The following is a 23,252-nucleotide window of genomic DNA, read 5'->3' as shown; positions in this document are numbered from 1 at the left end:
CCATCTTCAACTTAAAGAACCAACCTGAGGTTAATTTTCCAAATTCACAATTTACATTGCTTACACATTATACTAAAAGTAAAAAATAGTTCAGGAAAATAATAGTTGCAAAATTCACAGAAACTACCAGTTCTAAGCGGCATGCCGAAAGCTTGGTTGCCAAAATGTCATTCCGTCACACAAGTAAAAAGTTCATAAAATTAAAAATAAAAAAAATACAAAATTCTTTTTTTTTAGTTTATGAATCACATTATACCAATAATAATGATATGCATGAGAAAAAATCATGTTTATTTGAAATTAGATGCATAGAAACTTCAATTAATTGTCATCATGCAAGTCAAAATGTCATTCCGTCACATATGGAATTGCCCTCATATCATATTACATTTTGTTCATAGAAATGCTCATTTTAAAGAATAGTTTTATTAAAAATGAGATTGAGGTACTTAGAGTTGTAATTAGTTATATCCTCTAATAAAAACTTCCTAAATCTACTGCTCTTTCCTAAATTCTTAATCTTTATCTTATTTGTAAAGTTTTATAAAAACATTTGCATAATTTATCTTTTGAGATTGTACGCCGTATTGTTTTGTGAAGAAAAAAAAAGATATTTTCTTTAACAAATTATAAGAAACAGCGTCCTTGTAATGCGGAATTCGAAATATATTTTATATATGTTATGAATATGTTATGACTCACAATATATTTTATTACATATTTATACAAGTTATTTCTCAAAAGCTACAAGTCAGAATATTTCTTTAAATGCTAGGAAATAAAATTTGAAACATTTCCTTCTTATTTTTCTCAAGGAAATTTTCTCCATCCTTTGCTCTAAATAAATCAAAAAATGAAATCGAAAATGTAAGCGGAGAATCAAATTGCATAGTTAGAATGGTAATAATAAAAAATGCATATGATAGTTGTAAAAAGAACAAGAAAACGAAAGAAACTGAGATTGTAACTATAGATTTTGATAAAATATAAAATTTTTACTTTAAGAAATATATTTTAGTATGCATATGTTTAAATATATAATTACATTTAAAAATTCATCTACTTTATTAAATAGATTAAAAAATTCGAAAACGATTCTAATTTTTAATATTTTTTTTCTATTTTATGAAATTAGCACTTATCATCATAATTAAAAAAAATATTGTACGCTTCAACATTTGTAATAAAGTACTATTGTGCGTATTGCTCCCTATTTGGTGATTTTCGACTGATTATATGACGCTTTCTAATCAGAAAATGAATTCAATTTACAAAAGCAAAAAAGAGACAAAAAAGTAAATAAACTATTAAAACATTAAATCAAAATGGAAAAGCACCTAAAGCAGCTAAACCCAAATTTGTTTTATTCTAATTTAGAATTTAAAACAAACATTAAATCTGTGAAGATTAAAATATTAAAATATATGTGTGTCTGTAAGACAGCATTTCTTCAGGGGACACACTGTCTACAAATACACAGCCATTCTGTTGACAGTGGGAAAACCAAAACTGGGCACTGTCAGTTTTGATTTTTCCGCTGACAACAGAAAGGCTCCTGTGTGTTTGTAGACAGTCTGTTTTACAGACACACATATATTTTAATATTTTAATTTTCACAGATTTAATATGACGCTTTCTAGTATCACTTGTCCATTTTATCGCTTAAAGCTCCTGGTGAAGCAATAATTATAAATTAGTATTCCGTTTTTAGAATTCATTTAATTTTTACTAAAATTAAAATATAATTAAGGAATAGCAAGTTTTTGTAGACTATATAATAAATAAAGACAATAATCAATGCATGGTAAACTAATAAAAGTTTTTAAATAGTAAGCTAATAAACTACATGGTAAACTAATAAAAGTCTTTAATCTTTTATGGTGGATATTTTTAATTTCAGGTTCCTATTTTTTTAGCCTAATACACTAAAGATCTTATTTTTATTGTAATTGTGGTATGAAAAAATCCACGGGATTGTTTTGTACAGCAAATTTCACAATAATTTGCACTATCAAAAATATTGAATCTGCCAGTATTACAATTTCCATTCTTTAGTTATAAGCTAGTATTAAATTAATATTTGAAGAATGTAAGACAAAAAAAGTTCTAGTATTATTTTAGTAAAATTTAAAAAAATTAACTTCAATCTTTATACATAGTTCTTCGTTACCTCAATAATTCTCTTTATTGTTTTCACATTTGTGAAGTATTTTTCGCATATATTTCAGTAAAATACGCGAAGGCTTATGTATTTGTTTATGTATAGTATAATTAAAAATAACTTTACGGACATATAACCCCCTGGGGAGCACACTGTTTCAGAGAACTGAATAAAATTTTGTACATAGCTAGTGTGGTATATGCGTTTAAAACTGATGTCAAAAACGATTACGTACCTCTACCGGTTACAGTGTCAAAACTCCGAAATTTTTAAATTGCAAGACCCACAATTCATGAATCGAAACGTAATCTTTGCATTAAAAAGCCTAAAATGGAATTGAAAGATATTTTTAGCACAATAAATCGTGACACTAGGATTTTGCCAAATGATGTCATTTTTGTGCCCACTAACGAGAAGAGAATGTGATAAAATCTTTGAAAATAAGAGCAAATTCACAAAGAAAGCGTATTGTTATAAATGTTGCTGACATGCTCCGTTCTCACATGTCTGACACGTCCATAGTATTTTTCTCTATTAATAAAGGTTTCGCTTCTCGTTAGTTCTTCACGGAAAAAATTTCATGATTTCGTCAATGTAACTGTAGCCATGAAAGCGACGCTATAGCTTTTTATTGTTCGTGAGTGCATAGATCATAATGTCTATGTACAAAAGTTTAGTCCATTCATACAAACATTGCCCTCTCCAAGGATCACACGTTAGCAAAGTTATTTTATAACCACCCTGTAGTGCTTATCTAATTAAATAGTACATGACATGTGCTTATAACTTTCATCAAAAATTACTTAATATAACAAAACAGTATTTATAAACAAAACTTACATAGCTTATGATTATATTGGATAACAAGAGATTATTTCGAAATAGAAATACCTGTATAAATTAAATATATTTATTATTATTTAGCAGTAAAAATATCTATCGAATATTACGATTAAATCTCAAAATAAAATCAATTTTTATTTTGAAGAAATATTTGCAGAAAATGAAGTCTTGCCTTAGAATTCATCTTTCAGTTCAATTGAATGGCAGAAATCAAAAGTCGGAATTACGAAAGGAAAGAAAGAATGATGAAAATCTTGGAAATAACGTATATGTAATGTAACAAAAAAACTATAGTTATAAGCATAACTTACATAGTTCAATTATATTGATATTAAGAGACTATTTCGAAATAGAAATACCTGTCTAAATCAAATATCCATATTATTATTTAGCAGTAAAAATATCGATAGAATATTACGATTAAATCTCAAAATAAAATCAATTTTTATTTTGAAGAAATATTTGCAGAAAATAAAGTCTTGCTTTAAAATTCATCTTTCAGTTCAATTGAATAGCAAAAATCGAAAGTCGGAATTACGAAAGGAAAGAAAGAATGATGAAAATCTTGGAAATAACGTATATGTAATGTAACAAAAAAACTATAGTTATAAACATAACTTACATAGTTCAATTATATTGATATTAAGAGACTATTTCGAAATAGAAATACCTGTCTAAATCAAATAACCATATTATTATTTAGCAGTAAAAATATCGATAGAATATTACGATTTAATCTCAAAATAAAATCAATTTTTTAAATATTTGCAGAAAATGAAGTCTTGCTTTAAAAAATAATCTTTCAGTTCAATTGAATAAGAAAAATCAAAAGTCGAAATTGCGAAAGAAAAAAAATGAATGATGAAAATCTTGGAAATAATAAGCAGAGCATTTTCTTATAGAAAGAAGCATGTCTTCTGTGAAAAAAAAGTATGGTCATAACTGGCAAAATATGGTAAATATAACAATGTTTCTGACTATATGGAGCATCAAAAAGCTCGGTAATTTTTACCAAAACACTCTGGTAAAATTAACAATTAAATAAGGTTTTATAATTTAAATTTGCAGAATTTTATCATGCTGCTTTAGATCATGGCATAAAACCAATTATTTGGTTAAATTTGCTTTTCAGTTTCGTATTTTTCATTAAATGTGGGGTTATAAGAACTCTAATTTTGAAAACCGGAAATTCCGTTATATCGTTATCAGACGAACGGAAAAATTACAAAATTAATGGTTTAAATACCGTATATTACAAAACTAATTGTTTAAATACCGTAGGTGTCAATACTAAAATAAATACTTTTTTTCATAAATGCAGACACAATATATTAAGGAAATTTTACCAGAATACTTTTTTCTCCGAGTACAAAAAATTTAACGAGCAAGTCCTTAACTACTTTAAATTAATTACTTCATTCAACAGACTTATATTTTCAAAGTTGTTCAATATTTTCAAACAAATTGAAAAATTAATATAAATATAATTCTTGATTACTACAGTCACGTAGTCTTTTAACACAATACTATATTTTCAATCATAATAAAAACTTCTTCCTTCGAAAGCAAAGTTTTTCCTTCTTTCTGGAATTGTCTTCGTAACGTGAAAGTGATATTTTCTGAAAGGAAATGAAAGAAGATAATCCTTATGGACTGCTAGGATACAAATCACATTATTTCCTTAGTTTATCATGCCGACCATGGGAAAAAGAGACATCGGCTGTAGAGAGATTTTCATGTATTTTTCTGACAACTTTTATCTTCTTTTCCGGATTCTAAGCAAGATTTAAGAACAAATTTTTTCGTTGTTTTTTAAGTAATTTTTCGCAATTTCTTTATGTATATATATGGATTAAAATCAAGCTTATGTTTGCAGATTATATAAATTTAGTACCTGTAACAAATTCAGGATAAAATTACGGTAAAAAGTACTTTCCCTTAGGGTGTCGGTACTTTTTACCATGAAATCCACTTTTCTGGAACCTGTTACGGAACACCAAAAAAAAGTTATATATCTTTTTTGAAATAATAATTACCGTAAAATCACTGAATTATTCCACTTAAATAAAAATTTCTGTATAATATTTTACGCTGAAAATGAATGCTACTGTAAAAAAAAATTTCCGGACGTTGATTGTAAATTTTACCAATTATACCATAATTTGGTTCATAATTTGGTTATTTTCTAACAGTTTATAAATAAAGTTTTCGAAACACAATTACTAATTAAAAAATTAAATAATTTCGTTTATTACCTAAAACTAAAATGCCAAGTGTGTAATTCAAAATGATGCAGTAGCAGTTTTGTGTTAAAAGTTGTTAACGGTTTTTGCAACATTTGTTAACAGTTTTTGTAAGGAAAAGTGTCGTTAAATTGTAAGTTGGAATTTTGCTTATCAAAGACAGCCTTTTTAATTTTATGCACACGTGACCAGATACTTTAAGAAAATCCAAATTTTTAAAATTCAAAAGTATAATATTATCTATAATAAATTAAATATGTTAACAAATCTATGAAATTTAAAAAAAGTTGTTCTAACATGAAATTGAACAAAAATACTACCTAAACATATTAAATACGTAATCTTTGATTACTATAATCTAAGACCAAACACTGTTAAGAAGTTCCAGATTAAATTACCGTTCAAAATACCAGGCTTCACTTTTTACCGTAAAATCCCTTTCACCGTTAAATTTACAAAACAAAGAAATTTGAAAACCATAATTTTTGTAGTAATATTTACTGTAAAATCCATGAATCCCTGTAATTAAATAAATATTACTATAAAGGTTACGGTATGAAATTTAATGGTAAAAATGATTTCACGGTAAAATTGATTTTACAGATGTTGCAGTCAGGTTGCCTGTACTTTTTACAGTAATTTGATCCTTAATATTTTACAGTGTGGTTATTTATCTTCAATTTTGAGATAAAAATTGAGCTAAAAAATAAAACAAAATATCGACTTGCATTTGTTTAAAAATAATGCATTTTGGTACCAAAATTTAAAGCTGAACAAAAGGGATCTTTTTTTCAATCGCAATCATATCTATATTACAGCTAATAGAATGTTTCCGTTTTCTCGCTGTCATCTTATCACCACCTTCACATGTGTTTTAGATTGTTTTTGGTTGACTGCAAAATTTCCTTTGGTTACAATAGGGATTGCAAATTAGATTGCAATCCCAAATTAGATTGCAATTGTTGCAAATTAGAGAATTATCACATATTAGGCACCTTTTCTTTAAATGGGAAAATTTAAAAGAAACTAACTATTGTATGAAAATAGCAATTATATTAGACGTAAAAAATAATTATATCAATGATATATCAAATTTGAAATTGTTAAAAATGATATTTTTTGAAGAAGTCAACTAGTTTATTAACTGATTAGTTTTATTACAAGTTTAAGTTTCGTTTTTTTAATTTCAGTACCTATATATATATAATGCTATTTAAAAGAAATTCTGAGAATATGAAAATAAAGTTGTAAATTACTACAAACCATTCTGTCACCTTATTGAAGGCTGTGTCAACATCAATTATATTCACAATAAATATATTTTTATGCAAAAAATATGCAGCCAACTTAATTATAATAATAAAATTTAAAAAAAAATTAAACTTTTAATTTATTTAATTTCATGGAGTAGACAGGAAAAATTTGGCTATTCAAACGAAATTAAATGTTGCAATTGAAATAACAATTGCCTTGTGCAGGTTTTTAAGCATTCGTGAAATATTCAATTAGATTTCACTGTGAAACAATTTCTGAAAATATACAGTGAAATATAACTGTAAACGGCTTTGCTAAAAAAGTTCTCTACGAAAGTTAGTTTGTCCAAATGCTTGATACTGGGGATCCCCTGTCCTCTGGGTTGGGTTCAAAATTTCATGGCTATGGAGTTGCAGTCGTTAACTCAGAATTAGGTCAACTATTCCACGCCAGTTATAAAATAAAATAAAATAATTTAGGCTACTTCATTTGATGAGGATTAATTTAGGATAAAAATTAAAGTCTACAATATAGATGCGATACAGTAATACATGTGATACAGTTACAAATTTACAGTAACATTTATCTCTGAAATTCCCTTTGTTTTACTACTTGTAACAAAATATAAACATTGCAAGAAATTCTAGCATCATATATTCAGGAATTCATACATTACATTTTTGAGAATGGGCTGAATGAATGAAAACATGTGGCTCATTTTTATTGAATACGTATATTTTCAGTCACGTTTATTGTAAATGGAACATTCAAACAACTTAAAATGAGGAAAAAAAGGAGTACATGTCAGAAAGAAATGTGAAATATATTCTATTTTTAGTGAGTTTCTTTGAAGTAAGCTCAGTAAAAAAAAATGGGTCAAATTATTTTTGTAAAGGGATATTGCGTATGAATATTTTAATCATTTTTAAATCAAAACTGTTAAGTCTCGTAAGGATTGCCGATATATTTTTTAAATACTTTTGTGTAAAATGTATTATTTTACTATATTTTTTTTATTTAAAGCCAGTTTATTTTGTTCTAGTAGTTTAATGACATAAAACTTAAGGTATTTCCTTAAAATATGTTGCCTGATTTAATTGAAATTCAACTTAACTGGGCAACCTTTGATCATGCAATAATAATTTAGTACCATATTAGAACGTATGAACAGCAATAGCTCCGTGGTTAAGAAATTAAACTATCAGTGTGAAGAACTGGGGTTCGCTCCCCAGTGGCAGCCTGAAGTCCGCACAGCTTCAGATCGATTGGTATTAGCCTGTCTGGGAAGTAAAGATTGCCTGTGCGCAATGCTTACCACATTGTCACAATCATGCTGCTAGTCAGGATATTGTTGAGCATTACCTTTTATGATCTCCCTGGTCCACTCGGGATGTTGCGGGAATGTAATAGAAATATAATATTATTATATAAATGTTTTACCAGATTTTCCATGATACAAACACCATGATTTCCATGATTTTCCATGATACATAATGCAAAAACATGCTTCAAAATCAAGACATCTCGTTTTTTTTTACTTTAGACATAGTTTATATACTGTTATGCGTTCCTCGGTAAAAATGGTCGAACAGCATTTTATTTAATTGTTATTTTATCATACTCAACCAAACAGTCAAATATCCATAAAAAAGGATGATATTAAAACTATTAGGTGAGAGAAAAAACTTTTATTGATTACCTTATTGAACAACCAGAATTCGATCTGGTTGTTGAACCGCAGCCATTTGCTGCGTGCAGCAGGGTACATATTGTAGCTGAGAAGACTAATCGGCCTGACTCATGACAGACTGAACAGGGATTCGTATCCCAGAGTTGATACAAAAATATCTCTTCTATTCCTTCAATACATGAATAATTGAAGCGTTTCCAATTCAATTTTTCAATTTGTATCCATGGAATATTTTAGTATGAAACTATCATTCACGTATAAAAGGCGCTGCTCTCAAAAGACTTTCAATGTCCGTTTAAATTTACGTTTATGGTTTATGAACTATGCTAGTTGTAAATGGTTTCAAAAACGCATAGTTCTGTATTCACAGTTTCTTAACCGTAATAGTTGCTAACAGCTTCAAAACCCTACACGTGAAAAAACTTTCTAACCATAAACGTTTTTGTTATTCTGATGGGCAGATTGCTGTCGGCTACTTTACCGTAATTTTAGAATTAAAATTCAAACAGTGTAGCTTTTTTGAACTTACTCAGCTAAATTATAATACTTTATATGCGCTTAGTGCTGTATAACCGATCTCGGCTCTTTTGCTCTTAATTTTTGCGTTTTCTTCCTTTATTTTCGGAAATCATAATTACATTGTTAGATTCTCTTTATATATATTATAGAATTGGATTCTCTTTATATGTTAATAATAAGGAAAAGATTATCTTTATATATTATTAAAAAGGAAACATATATCAACCAATCTATACCCGAATTTAAGGGTAATACTAACTGTTAAGGAGGGGGTCTATTAAATACTGATGGTTGGAATGTGTACATTACATTATATTCAAAAATGTTATGTTTCGTCATTTTTCATCATGTATGACGAAAAAGTTAAAGTCTTGAATATTTCTTGTTGTAATGATTTTCTCGTTCTAGAACGCTATCTCAATGATTCGAAGACAAAATTTTAAATATTCTCAGTACCTTATGTATTCGATGTTTTAAGTTACAAAATGAGACACAAAAACATAATCCTTTAGGAATCCGACAAGTTTCGACAATTTTTCTTAAATATTAATATAAATTTTAAAAAATAGTTTATTTTATTTAATTATGTGTAAAACCTCTTAAGGCCAGCAAAAAAAAATCTTCCTCCTATTATTATTCTTTATTATGTTTACATACGCAACAGTTTGCAATAATTAAGACTAAACAAGTAATTATAATAGTTTAACTGTGCAGAATTAATTTAGTACAGAATTTTAAAATTTAATTTAATACAGAGCAACTAAAATGGTATAGATGTTTAAAATTATCAAATTAGTTTTAAAGTATATTTAAAGTAAAACTTGAAAAAATAAGGCATCCTAATTGAATATTAAATTATGTTTTAATAGAATTCAATATTTCTATATTTTAACAATCTAAAAACGATTATTATTAATTCAAGTATTGATACAGTTTTAAAAATTGCAACAGTATTCAATTTCAATTCGAAGACTACAATCCTTACTTTACGAAGCTATTAAACAAATAGAAATATAATATTTAAATAAAGAAAATATCCAAAAAATTCATATTTTAAACTCATTTTAGAATTTCTTTACTTGAAACAGAACCTTTTTCAAAAGGAATACTTTATTTTTAGCTCATTATAATTTGTTTAAGAATTTTTTTGATCTTAAAATTTAGCCATTTTGAATTTTTAAAACTCGCAAGAATCACCTAAGGTTATCAGTTTTAATGAGATCAAAGATTTTGTTATCAAAAACTTTTACTTTTTACTGCTGGTTGCAAACTTTAATTGAAAAAATTTTTTATGCTAAATATTTAATCAAATGCAAAGTAATATTTTAGAAGTTTCGAAAAATTAATAGCATTGTTTTAAGTTTTTGCAATGAAGCGCATGTTATGATCTTTTTAATTATTTTTTTTTTAAATTAAAACAGTTTTAGCTAGAAAGATATGTTTGAAGGAAAATTTAATAAATAAATATCCACACTTGTAGAAAAGCATGATTACTAAAATATGCTTACTGAAATATGCGTCTGTTTTCAAATCAGCTCTAATTATTATTTTTAATTAAGCATTTTTGTCAAATGCCTCACTATTTGCGTCATGCGAAAAATTGAAAATGTACTTAATGCGTGCATTTCTTATACTGAGAAAAAAAGTTTGGTCCAAACTATCAAAATATGGTGAAATGTGTCGTATTTGTGGCTCTATGGAAACACCATAAAGCTCGATAATTTTTACTAAAGCTCTTTATTAATGATTATAATAAAATAAGAATAAAATATAGTTTTATAATATATGATAAAATTTCGTAAATGTGGTAAAATTTGATAATTTCAATATGTCTTAGAGCATGGCATAACCATTTTTTGGTTTAATTTCACTTTTCGCTGCTGTATTTATTACGAGTAATTATCTGATAATAGGAATTATAATTTTAAAAGCCAAAGTTTGCGATTCGCCGTTATGGCGTAAATGGAAAAATTACCAAATGGATGGTGTAAATGCCGTATACTTTGATTTTAGTAACCAGCATTTTAATTTTATTTTACCAGAAATGTCATGGTACGGAAATTTTACCAGAATATTTTTTTCAGCGCACATAAAGATTAGAACAAAGCAATTTTAGAAATATCATAAGCAACAAAAGTTGTTTTATGAATACCTAATGTAAATAAATTATGGATTGAAAATTTTTTTTAAAGTTTAATAAAAATTCAGTCTTCGCAAAACATTCAAATTATATTTCAGACAAATAAAAAACATTACAAAAGTTAAGAGCAAAAGTGCTTAAAAGTTTTAAAAAGTGATTTACGTAAACTTTCTGTAACCACCATTGAAATATTTCAGAAATGTTCTTGATATATTTTAAAATGGCATATCAGAAACATACAAGAAAATATAAATGCATCATTTAAAAAAATATACTGTAATACTCTGTGCATGTTAAATACACTGTAAAAAATTAAATGCATTCTTGCACTGTAAAATAGACACAGTTAAAAACATTTAAAAAAAGAATTCAAATTTACGGAAAATACTTTTCAGCTGGTGTGCGTCTATTTTACCAAAAAATACTATTATTTAAAAGCGGAAGCCTGTTTTTTAAGCAGATAAGTACTGTTATTTTAACAAACAAACTTTATTACTTTAATAAAGAAAAACTCTATTATATTAACAAATATCTTGGTTATTCTAACAAAAAAGATCTATAAAATAACTGTTTCAGCATTGTGTTCGCAGCTAGCTGAAAGCAGATTTCGCATGAAGCCGGGATTCAAGCCTGGGTGACCGCATTGACTCCTGAGAGCTCTGACTCCTGAGCCACGATAGTTCTAGTGCTTGACAATGAAAATAAATCTTAAACTGTCTTTATCTTGAAAGTCTTACTTATTAGGTATATAAACGCTTAACAACTTATTGGTCCACCCTTATAAAAATATCCCTCAATTTTACTTACAGAAATATTATATATAAGGCAGGTGTAAATTAAGTAGAATATCAATTTGAGAATGACGGCGAATCGCAATTTTATTTGCATGATGTTCAAAATCATAAAATAATTTCTAATTGTAAATGGATTTGAAAAAAGTACAGTAAGCAAAACTGCATGGCTGAAACTAGAATTTGAATAAACAGCTTTAATCCATTTATGATTAGGGTGTTAAATAGAGAAGAATTATTTTGTGAAAACTCATTGAAACAGCTGATTCCTTGGCTAAAAATGCCAGAGATCTAAATCAAAATTCAATCCCAACCACGTTGGCAGATGCAAATGCTTTTGCAAAGTCAAGACTATTCACCCCTTTAAAAATCAAAGCCCACGATCAAATAACTAATCTTGACATCGATAGAAAGACAGCCACTACTCTCATCAGACTAAGAACAAAACATCATAAAAATATGAAAATTTCTACAGATGGGACTAGAAAATATCAAAACTGTGGCAACTGTCTTAATGTGGAACTGTCACCATATCATGTTTTTAACTGCCCTGCAGTCGCTGCAGGCCTTCACCTCTTAAACTACCCCACAGAAGAGGATTTGTATTCTTTTAATGCCATAGAAATAACAAAAACTATTCAAGCACACCATGAAATATGATTCAATAGAGGATACGACACCAACCAACCAACTCGTTGAAACCGTCAAATATACTAAAAAAAATTAAAAAAACGGAAAAACTGGAATCTCGAGGCGCGCGAGTAGCGGTAAAAAAGAAAAAAATCTGTATTCATTCTGTAGAATTTATTTTTCACAGAACAACATGAATGATATTCTTATACATTTACTTCATGATTAGAAACTGGTATGAAATTTTAAAATAGTTCTTTCAAACAAAAATTTTTATGATTTCATTCAAAAGTTAAATTTAAAAGAAACAAAAGCAGAGCAGCAATTTTTATTTCTTTCATACAGAATGGGCATTCAGGGATGAAAAATGAGTGGGATTGTATGTTAAAGCTTTGCAATTTGCCACGAAAGTGTTCCCCATTTTGATCTCAGTTGAAGTAGCTATTTTATATTCCATGACGCATGCCTTGCATTTTTTTCAGCTGTCAAATTTCTCAGCTCAATTTCAAAAACATATAGAGTAAAAAAGAAATCAAGACGTATGAAGCATCGGCTGAATAAGAACAAAGTGAGAATTTTTTTATCTATATAAAACTATGAAGTAACAATACTTAGAAACACAATTATTTTTTAAAAATGATAATTTGAAACTATTGCACAGAAGAAGTATTTAAATCTCGTAACTACGGAAAAAATCTACTAAGGCATTGTCGTGATAAATTTTGGAAATGGTGTCACTTTTTTTTTTGTTTGATGGCAAGACATTCAAAACTAAGGTATAAAGTGATTTTATTAAGCGGGATGAAATTTTATCATAATATTATCCATTTAAATTTTTTATCTAAATGTTAAAAATACCTGGTACCATTTTTATACTGTATGATAAAGACATTTCGGTTAAAAAACAAACAGAATTCTGGTAATAAAAGGAAAATATATCATATTTAAGCCATTCATTCTTTAATTTTTCCGTACATATAATAACGGTTAACCTGGAAATTCTGGATTTCAAATTGATAGTTTTATTACTACACATTTAATAACATTTATTACTATAAACACATGAACTACAATTCATTACTACACATTTAATAACAAATACGAAACAGAAAAGTTAGTTTAATCGTATAAATGGTTTTTTAACCATGCTCCAAGGTATCACAAAAATACCAAATTTTAAGACATATTATAAAACAATATTTTATTGTAAGTTTTTTAAAATCATTAGCAAAGCCCTGCTGTAAAAAATGCCGTGCTTCTCGCTGTTATGGTAAATTCTTATTTAAAAGAACACAGTCCAGAAACATGATAAATTTTACAATATTCTTGTAGTTTAGACCACGTATTTTTTTTCTTAATGTATTGTATCGTTTTTCATTTTACTTTTTATGTGGTACCATTTGCATTTATAAGTATTTTTGTAATTCGTTTTTATTATATCATTGTTTCGATATCGAAAAATGTATCTATATTGCTGGAATGTGATAATTAATGAAAAAAGGGTGGAGAAAAAAAACTAAGCATTTTAAACTTAGCAAACTTAAGAAATATGCTCTACATTTTATTTTTTTTCTGTATAAATCGCATTAACAAACTGGTAATATTCTGATGTCACCAAAGCTTTCAAATGATATTTTTCACACAAAACTACATTGTTTTTATTATTTCCTATAGATGTTTTTATGCATTCGTGGGTATTGCAACTAGAGGTATTGCAACACAATTAGAGGCCATTAGTTATTTTACTCAACCTCCACTACGTAAGAAACAACTTTGTGAAAAAACTGAAAAAAAATATTCGATTGCATTTTCTTTTCTACAAGACTTAAAACATAGTTTTAAATCGAAGATATACCACGAATTCTTCCGATCTTGCATGCGCTAGTTTAAATCGAATGTATTTGCATGTTCTATTAATTTTATCATCTATGAGTGTGTCGTTGGGAAATGTGACACCTGCTAGTTTTTAAAAACCAGTTTTAAATAAACACCGTAGTGCCTAAAATTATTAACATATAATAGCATATGAACAGACACAATTAATTAAATTTGCACAGATCTTCAAGAAAATGCAAGTTAAAAATTTCAAATTATAACTCTAATGGAACTGCCAGATATGAATATTTCAAGGGATTTTAGGTGTTCTAGATCGAACGCCAAATTGGAATTATTTAAAAAATAATTAAAGTTGTTTTAGGTTGCGTGCTTTAATTATGGGAACAATAAAACCATTTTTTAATAACAATAATATAAGAAGATAGTAATAAAAATTACAACTGACAACTCGAAATTAGCAATTCTACAGCTCGAATATGAATAAACAGAATGTGTAAAAAAAAATATAGAATGAGTAAATAAAAAAAGGTTTTGTCTTAGAACTAGTGACGCCATCTGTTGGCATTTATTGAAGTTACGGTCCACCACAGCATCACCGTGGTCGGGGTGAGAAGGGTGTAGATTTGTAAGGATTGAGCAGATTGTAACTAATCATTTGTGGGGTTTGAACCTGGGTCACTCATTCAGAGTTAAGAGGTTTTTTCTCTTACCTAGCACGGCTCTAGAAGAGCAGTCTGAAACTGTATTTACCTAAAAAGTCTTATGTATTGTAATTACATTCAAGTGTCAAAACATTTAAAATATACTGATTGACCTTGTTGTCTTTAGCTACTTAACTTACCAAAAATTATATTTAAAGAAGGATAATAACCAGGTGGAGTATGAATCGCAGCTTTATTTATGCTATGTTCAAAACTATAAAATAAGTACTGAAAAGTAAGAGAATAATTTAAAAATGATTTGAGAAAAGGTAAATTTATCATATGGTAAGCTAAACAGCATAGAAAAAACTAGAATTTGAACTGACGGTTTCAATCGATATATGATTAGGTTAAAAAACAATGAGAAACCTTTTTGTCTACGAAACAGCTTTAAACTGCCAAATTTATGAGAAAGTCGATAAAAAGAAAATTTTTTTTACTGTGCATTGTGCATAATTTGTACATTGCTAAGTTGCAAACAAATTATAATACCCACTCTTTTAAATAAATACTTTTATTATTAGTATATTATATTACGAAGCAGAAAAAGGTGTGGCAATAAAGACAGTGATGAAGCGTTTTTTCTTAAATTTCCATTACAAAAAATTTATGAAATTACTTTTTAGAAATTAGAGATTGCATTGTAATATAAATGCAAGCACGTAAATTTTAAAAGGTATTATCTTTTCAAATATAGCCATAAGTATTTTCAATGATCTAAAGCAAAAAACTGCATCTTATGACTTTTAAAAGTAAAAGAAGTGCACCAAATAAGCACGGTTGCCAAACTTTTGGAAGTAATCTCAAAATGTAAAAAGAAAGGAAATTAGCTGGGGTTTTTTGTTTTCAGGAAGTGTATGCTATTCTAGTTTGTTCGCCTGGAAAAGTTATTTCCGAAAAGGGAATACCTATTTTTTGTAGCTATTTTTTTTGAGTGTGAAAAAAACTGAGCATTTTGTAGTGTGAAAAAAATCTATTTGCCAAAAGAGATATTATTTAAGAACAGCAAATTTTCTTTCCTAAGAACTATATTCTGTTAAAAACTTTAATGAATTTTGAAGTTTTAAACTCTGATTAGAAATTCTATTAATTGAACTATGTTCACTTAAAAGTAATAACAACAATAATATTATCAATATAATGGGTAATGATTTGTAAATGTTTGAGTATAAAGTTAAAACAAGAAAGGCAAGTAAACGTAATTAAAGACTATTAAAATTATAAATTTAAATTAAAAATTCGATTTGAGATACAATTAAATAGTCTTTATTTGATAACATCAATAATGATATCATGGATGATATTTTGTAAATAAATAACAAATATACCATGATTGATGCACAATAAGAATAACTAAAGACTTTAAAATAACGTAAATTTTAAAATTATATTGTTGGTTGCAATAAATAATAATAATGTGATGAGTTAATAATAATAATAATGTGATTGATAATATTTTGTAAACATATGAGTAAAACATACGTTGCTATAGATGCAAGTAAAAAAACAATAAAAGGCTTTAAAAATTCACAATAATAATAATAATGATGTGATAGATATGACAATATTTTGCAAATAGATGAAAAAAATTCATTACTATCGATACATGAAAAAATAGTTAAAGGCTTATAAAATTATAAATTTAAACTAAATATACGATTTATACGTCAATTTAATGGTCTCTTGATTTGATAATGTTAATAATATTGAGGTGTATAATATTTTTTTAATTAGAGGAGGAAATTATATCGATAGATGCATGATAAAAATAATCACTTACTTGCGTAAATTTTTAAATTATATTTTTAAATTAAATGACATTATTATTAAATTACATTAATTGCCTTAAATTGATAATAACAATAATGTGATGAACTAATAATAATAATATTAATCTAATTTATTTACCTGTTTAAATATTATCAATCATATTACAGTAATAATAATATTAATAACAACAATATAATTGATAAAATTTTGTAAATACGTGAATAAAAATTTCATTACTATAGATTCCCGAAAAAAGAGCTGAAGACTCAAAATTTCGAATTCTAATTCAAAATTAGATTTGAAGTACAATTAAATGGTTTGAATTTTATAATTAATATATGAAGGATAATATTTTGTAAAAAGATGAAAGTGTTTTTTAGATATATGATTGATAAGAATAATGAAAGATTTAAAATTTTCGTAAATTTTTGTTTCTCGAAATAATAATAATGTAATGAATTAAAATAATAATTATTATTATAAGTAGAATGTGATTAATTAAAATAATAATAATAATGCGATTGACTATATTTTGCTGGTAGATGAGTAAAAAATTCATTACCATTGATGCAAGCAAGAAAAGTTAAAAGCTTTTGAAATTATAAATTTAAATTAAAAATTCTGTTTGACGTAATATTAGATAGCCCTTATTTGATATTATTAGTAATATGATGGATATTATTCTGAAGATTTATGAAAAAATTGTTGCGGTAAATGCGCGATAATGATAATCATAAGGTGAATAATATTTAGTAAATACGTGAAGGAAAATTATTATAATAGGTGCAAAATAAGAAAAAATAAGGACTTTAAAAATTATAAATTTACATTAAAAATGTTAAAATTTGTCTCAAAATTGTCTTTATTAGGTAATATAATAGTAGCATGATGAATAAAGAGACGGACTTGAAACTCGATCTAATAGATGCGCAAAATAAATAGGTTTTCTAATTTTTTTTTTAACGAGAGAAACAAAAAAAATTTAGCGAGAAACGTATAGTAAAGCGAGAAATATATAATAAGGCGAGGAATACGTAATAAAACGAGAAATGTATCACAAAATACACAGTAAATGCAAACAAAGTAAGTTAATATATAAATAATTCTTTAAAATATATTCACACAATATGAATTATCACGCTAGATTGATTAAAAAAAAGAAGAAAAAATACGAAAAATATTATTAAATATGTTATCAAGAAAGGAAGTAAAGTTACACTGTAATCAACATTCGATCAATATTGCTTTAAATATTTGTTTATCATGAAATTTGTACGAGGCGGAAATATCGGTCATAACATATAGCAGAAATTAACTTTTTTTGGTATTAATATATATTCCATTGCATATTGCATATTAACAGCACAAATAGTAGAGTGACACAACAAAGATAATTCCTGTTGTAATCAACCATCAAAGTCAGCTTTAGTTGTTTTGGAAAACCCATATGAAACATTATTTGTTTAAAATTCAGTAATGCCTTTTAATATTTTTGATATATAAATAACAAAACAGGGTTAAAAGTTTGTTTTAACCAACAGTTTTATCATTATCACTTTAAATTTAGGTAAATTTTGATATAAACTAAAAAGAATTTATAAAATTCCATTGTTGAAACTGCGTTTTAGTAATATGTTCATCCTATTTTATCATTATGACTATTGGCACTATTGGGTTTTAAATAATATTAAAATAATCAAAATAGATTCACAATGATATTATAAACAGAGAAGTTCTAAATTTCAATCTGCATTAAATTCAGAAATGTGATTACGAACTCCGTATCGTAATTTTACTTAATTGTAAATTGTAAATGACAACTTACGACAGATGCAGTAATATAATAGTTCGCCGTCAAAATCGACGCTTACTGTTAAAAGGATAATTTTATTTACCTATTTTTCATTGCATCTTTAAACTATTTTTCATAAGTATATTTCCAATGTTCCCCAGATAATTTAGCCTTCACATTTCTCTGAAACATTTGATGATTTGAAAGGTTTGAAGTACGTTCCGAACGCCTCTCTGTTAGACTCTTAATCTCAATTAGACTCTAGATGTAAAGTACCCGTCATTCAGGGTTGATTTCATATTTTTAAGCAGTTTAGAACCTTCATTTAAATCTTTGGAAGCAGTTTTATTTGAAATTCATGTTAACAGATAATTCGAAGTTGGCAGACAACTCTATTTGAACGATCCATTTGAGAGCAATTGCTCTTCAAATTTTCTTTTTAGGGATTTGATTTGAAACATTGATAAAATATTCCAACACTATCAAATGTAAAGTATTTACTTTTTCTTCCCTTTCTTATAAGTTTTTATATTTATAATTAATAACGATAATGAGATAATGAAAGAAACTGGTATAGAAAATTTATTTTAATTGGGAGCATTTTCAAACTTCTATAACCAAATTGTCTGGAGCATTTAACGCGTACATTACTTATGAATTTGAGACCCTAGTACTCGTATTAGAAGAATTTTCAAAAGTTTCGCAAAGATTCCAGTTATTTTGTTAAGTTAATTTTGAGGATATAGAATTTTCTTTGTCACACATATGGAGTTACATTGAGAAAAAAAATGGTTCAAATTAGCGGAATGCGATAAAATTTACTGTATTTGTTTCTAGCTCTGGAGCAGTGGTTGACAGTTGTTGTTCCTATTAAGGTGTGGGCTATATCAGCGAGCTATAGTTTTTTTCTGATGATTGATTCATGGTAAAGACAAGAAGCAGTTTCATATCGGAGAGGAACCACGAGAGCTGAAATCTGATTTTTCCTCAAGGTGCCTGCTAAGCTTTAGCTGGACAAATAGGGTGGCCTTCACGCCTAGGATGGCCCTACCAGAAGAAAATTCTCCTAACTTACTTCACCCTCCCACCACGTTGAGACAGCAAAGCAGGACTTGGGCGGATAGAACAACAACAGAACGCTTTACTAATCTCTGATTATATTTAGATCCAACCTATAGTTCATAACTTATTTAATCTTGCGGTTGCTATTATGAGATTATTTCAAGTAAAATGCCAATAAAATAGAAATGACACTTTTTAAAATGAAATATATTTCTAATAATAATACATTGAACAAATTAAGAAAAGAACAAACGTTTACAAAGTATAGCGCATTAGGCAATTTTTAAATCGAAATGAATTATTTAAATTGTTTCACAAAGAAAGAAATTTATCTCTAATAACCTTTTTCAATGTTTATAGCAGTTCCATTTAGTTAAAATTTCGAAGTAAATCATAATTCAGTTTATTTAATTTTTTTCAGGTGATAATGTTCACGATTACTTTAATAAACATTTTTTAGAAAGTCGGTGTTGTGCTCCTCCGAAAGATGATTGATTACTTAGAGTACCACAGCCGAAAAAACTGATTTAGAAGAACACCAAAAAACTTGGTAATTTTTACGGTAACGGTTTTGGTAAAATCAAATTTAAAATATTCTTTTATATTACGTGCGAGATTTTGGTAAATGTGGCGAAAATTGGTAATTTTATCATGATGCCGCAGAACATAGCTTAAAAACCATTTCTTTAATTAAATTTACTTCTAGGTTTTGTATATTTTTTTTTTGATAAATGTGTGGTAATAAATACCGTTTATATTAATTCTATTAACCGGAATTACGCTTTTTTTCTTTTTTTTTTACCAGAAATGTCACTACTATACAGTACAGTGATATATCAGAATTTCATTTTCCTTTTAAGCATTTTGACATTTTTTCTATGTCACACTTCTGTAATCATGGTTTTAAACTATTGAAAATGTACCAAATGGTCATTTATAATTCTATAAATTAATTTTTTGAAATTTCGTTCTGATTAAAAAAAAAGCATTGAATGTTAATTATGTTAAAAATGTTAAATGTTAGTTTTGATAAAGATGATAAGGTTTTGTTTTGACTGAAATATCATTACCATACTGTATGGTAAATTTGCCAGAATTTTTTTTCTCCCTGTACTTTTGTGACAGATACATCAAAGTTTCGAGTAGTTGCAAATAATTTTCCATTTCAGGCAGCTGTTTAATGATAAAGTTTTTAAATGAATTATCTATCTTTGAGTATTTCGACATATTTATACGGTTAATAAAGACAAAGTACTTGTAAAAAATAAGCAATAAAAATTAAAATAATACTACAAATAAAAGCAATAATTATATGTAAAACAATAATAGAAATAAACTAATAAGGAATAAAAAACTTGCTACCAAACTAAAATATCTAGATAAAAAGGAATTTATAACCCAAGTAGTGACATTAAATGTTTCGATGCAAAAATATTCTTTTATTTGAAGAACGATGCGTCCCACGCATCAAAATACTTTGTTCACAAAATAGACAACAACGTGTATACACTTAGGTAGTCAATTGTCACAAAAATTAAAAAAAAAAAAACTTTCGATGTTCATTTCTTTGTAGTAAAAAATTTTTTTTGACTTGTTCTGATTTCTGAAAATTGTTGAAAGGTATAGGACACTTAATGCTCCGATTTGAGTTAATGCGTATCTGTGAATTTCTTGGAATGCAGTAGTCATTTCATAACTGGCTTGTATGTAATAAAAAATTATATTAATGTGGAGGGTGTACATTTTAAACTTGTATAGCTAGGAGTATTAAAGACAGTTATTAGAAATGGATGGAAGCTCTTGTTCAGAAATATAAGAAACAAGATAAAAAATACTTTAGTTATCATTTCTCTAAGATTAAATATTGAATTTTTTGAAAAATAATGCGTTATTTCTACGTTCTTTTAATCATGTTTAAAATTACTGCGCTGTGAAAAAAGGATGCTCAAATTTCAAGAAACTTTCTTCACTTTTGACGAAACCGTTTCTTAGTATATGCTCTGAGTGAACATTTCGCCAAAATGGCGAAATAATTAGCTTAACTTCTTTGAGGAAACGAATTTAGACGAAAATAAAAATAAAATAAAAATATTTCGTCAATTTTTTTTCTCCAAAAACACATCTAATGTATCGTACTTTTATAATTCTTAGTTTACCGGGGCACTATAAACATTTGAAAACAGTATTCCGTCATATATTTGAGTATTTTAGATTTTCATCTAATTACATGAAGAAATAATTCTCAAAATTAATTTAGTGAAACTCAAGGATTAATGCATTGTCGACAGAGAGAGTTTTATTACCAAGAGTGTAATTTCTTTTACTTATATTTTACTTTTCTTAATATGTTTTTACTTAAAAAACGTCTCTTACTTTAAAAAGAAAATAGACCAGTATTTGAATTACATTTCATGGTATAAAAATAACATAAATACCAAAATGCTTCATGAACAAAATGTCATACTCTAATGTCAAGAAACAATTTAATTTCAAATTTAAACATGCATTTATTATCTATGTTCCCCTGTGAATTATTTAATACGCTGACAGACAGTATGTGTGTATAATATTCTCTATGGACAATGAGTGATGTATTATCTCCTCTAATCCAGATGTTGTATTTCCCCTATCCTAATTAAACTAGTTGTTTCAAGTTGACTTAACAATTATTTGACACCGAATCATGTTTTAAACAATCTATTCAATCAGCATAGAATTATCATTGAATCTCTGATTGATACCAGCACTTTCATTATTTAAAGTAAGAAACTTTTGTAATTTAAACTAATGATAGATTTTTATAAATATCAAGAAATAATTCACTAATATCTTCCTTCGATTCACACAGTAAATAATAAACTGTTTTTTTTTTTAAATTCATTAGTACTTCATGGTATAGTTTGTCTAAAATAAGAACTCCCCTAGCCATTCGTCTGGACCCATATCGGTGACTATGATAACGAGGTATAAAAATTTCAAGTAGGGTTATGGGTCATTATTTAGGACAGGTTTTGAGTCGGGTCGACGAGAGAAACGGAATATTTTTCTTCTTTCTACTGTGTTAGCCTCAGAGTGAAGAGAAGCTACCCTCCCTGAGATGCGTTATTCTTGTTTCCATAGCAGCAGACGGCTTCAAACTTTGTGATGGGGGTAGTTCTTACCGTAGACAAACTGTATGTAATGTGCTCAAAATAAAAAAAAAACGGACCAATCTTAATGGTTCAAGAGAGTGATTTCAAATATGCTAGTTGATTAGTGCAGATAACAGCTTAAATTAACAGCAAAATAAGACACAAAAATGTACTTTCTCTGAATAAACAAGTTTTTTTTTCCTACGGATTTGACTTTCTGACTCCTAATACATGGGGGATAGCCGCAATCTGTAAAATGTGGTCCCAATATTTTAGTCAGGTGTTTGATAACAAAGTTTACACCCCTTAATGTTAATTTTACTTTTTGCGTATTTCACCATGTCTCGAGATTAAGCTAATTGAAAAACCTTCGCAGACAATTACAAAATTTCTTAATATGTAATATCCGCCGTACGTTTAAATTCGATTTCCAAATCTATTCAACCAATTTCGCACAAATTTTGTGTTTCGCATTCTTCGCATACAAAAATCGCATTCTTTAAAATTATGAAAAAAATTGTACATCTTAGAAATAAAACTTTCTTTCAAAGATTACTACATAATTTTTTTAAAAAAAATTATACATATTTGCTTGAAGTTATTTATGACACGTAATTATCTTTAAATAAACGAATTTTAATAACTGTATGCAAATACGCAAAAAATAAAATTAACATTAAGGGGTCCGA

The sequence above is a fragment of the Parasteatoda tepidariorum genome, chromosome 3 (genome assembly GCF_043381705.1).
Source record: "Parasteatoda tepidariorum isolate YZ-2023 chromosome 3, CAS_Ptep_4.0, whole genome shotgun sequence".
Lineage (NCBI taxonomy): Eukaryota > Metazoa > Arthropoda > Arachnida > Araneae > Theridiidae > Parasteatoda > Parasteatoda tepidariorum.
Note: the sequence above shows the minus strand (reverse complement) of the source record.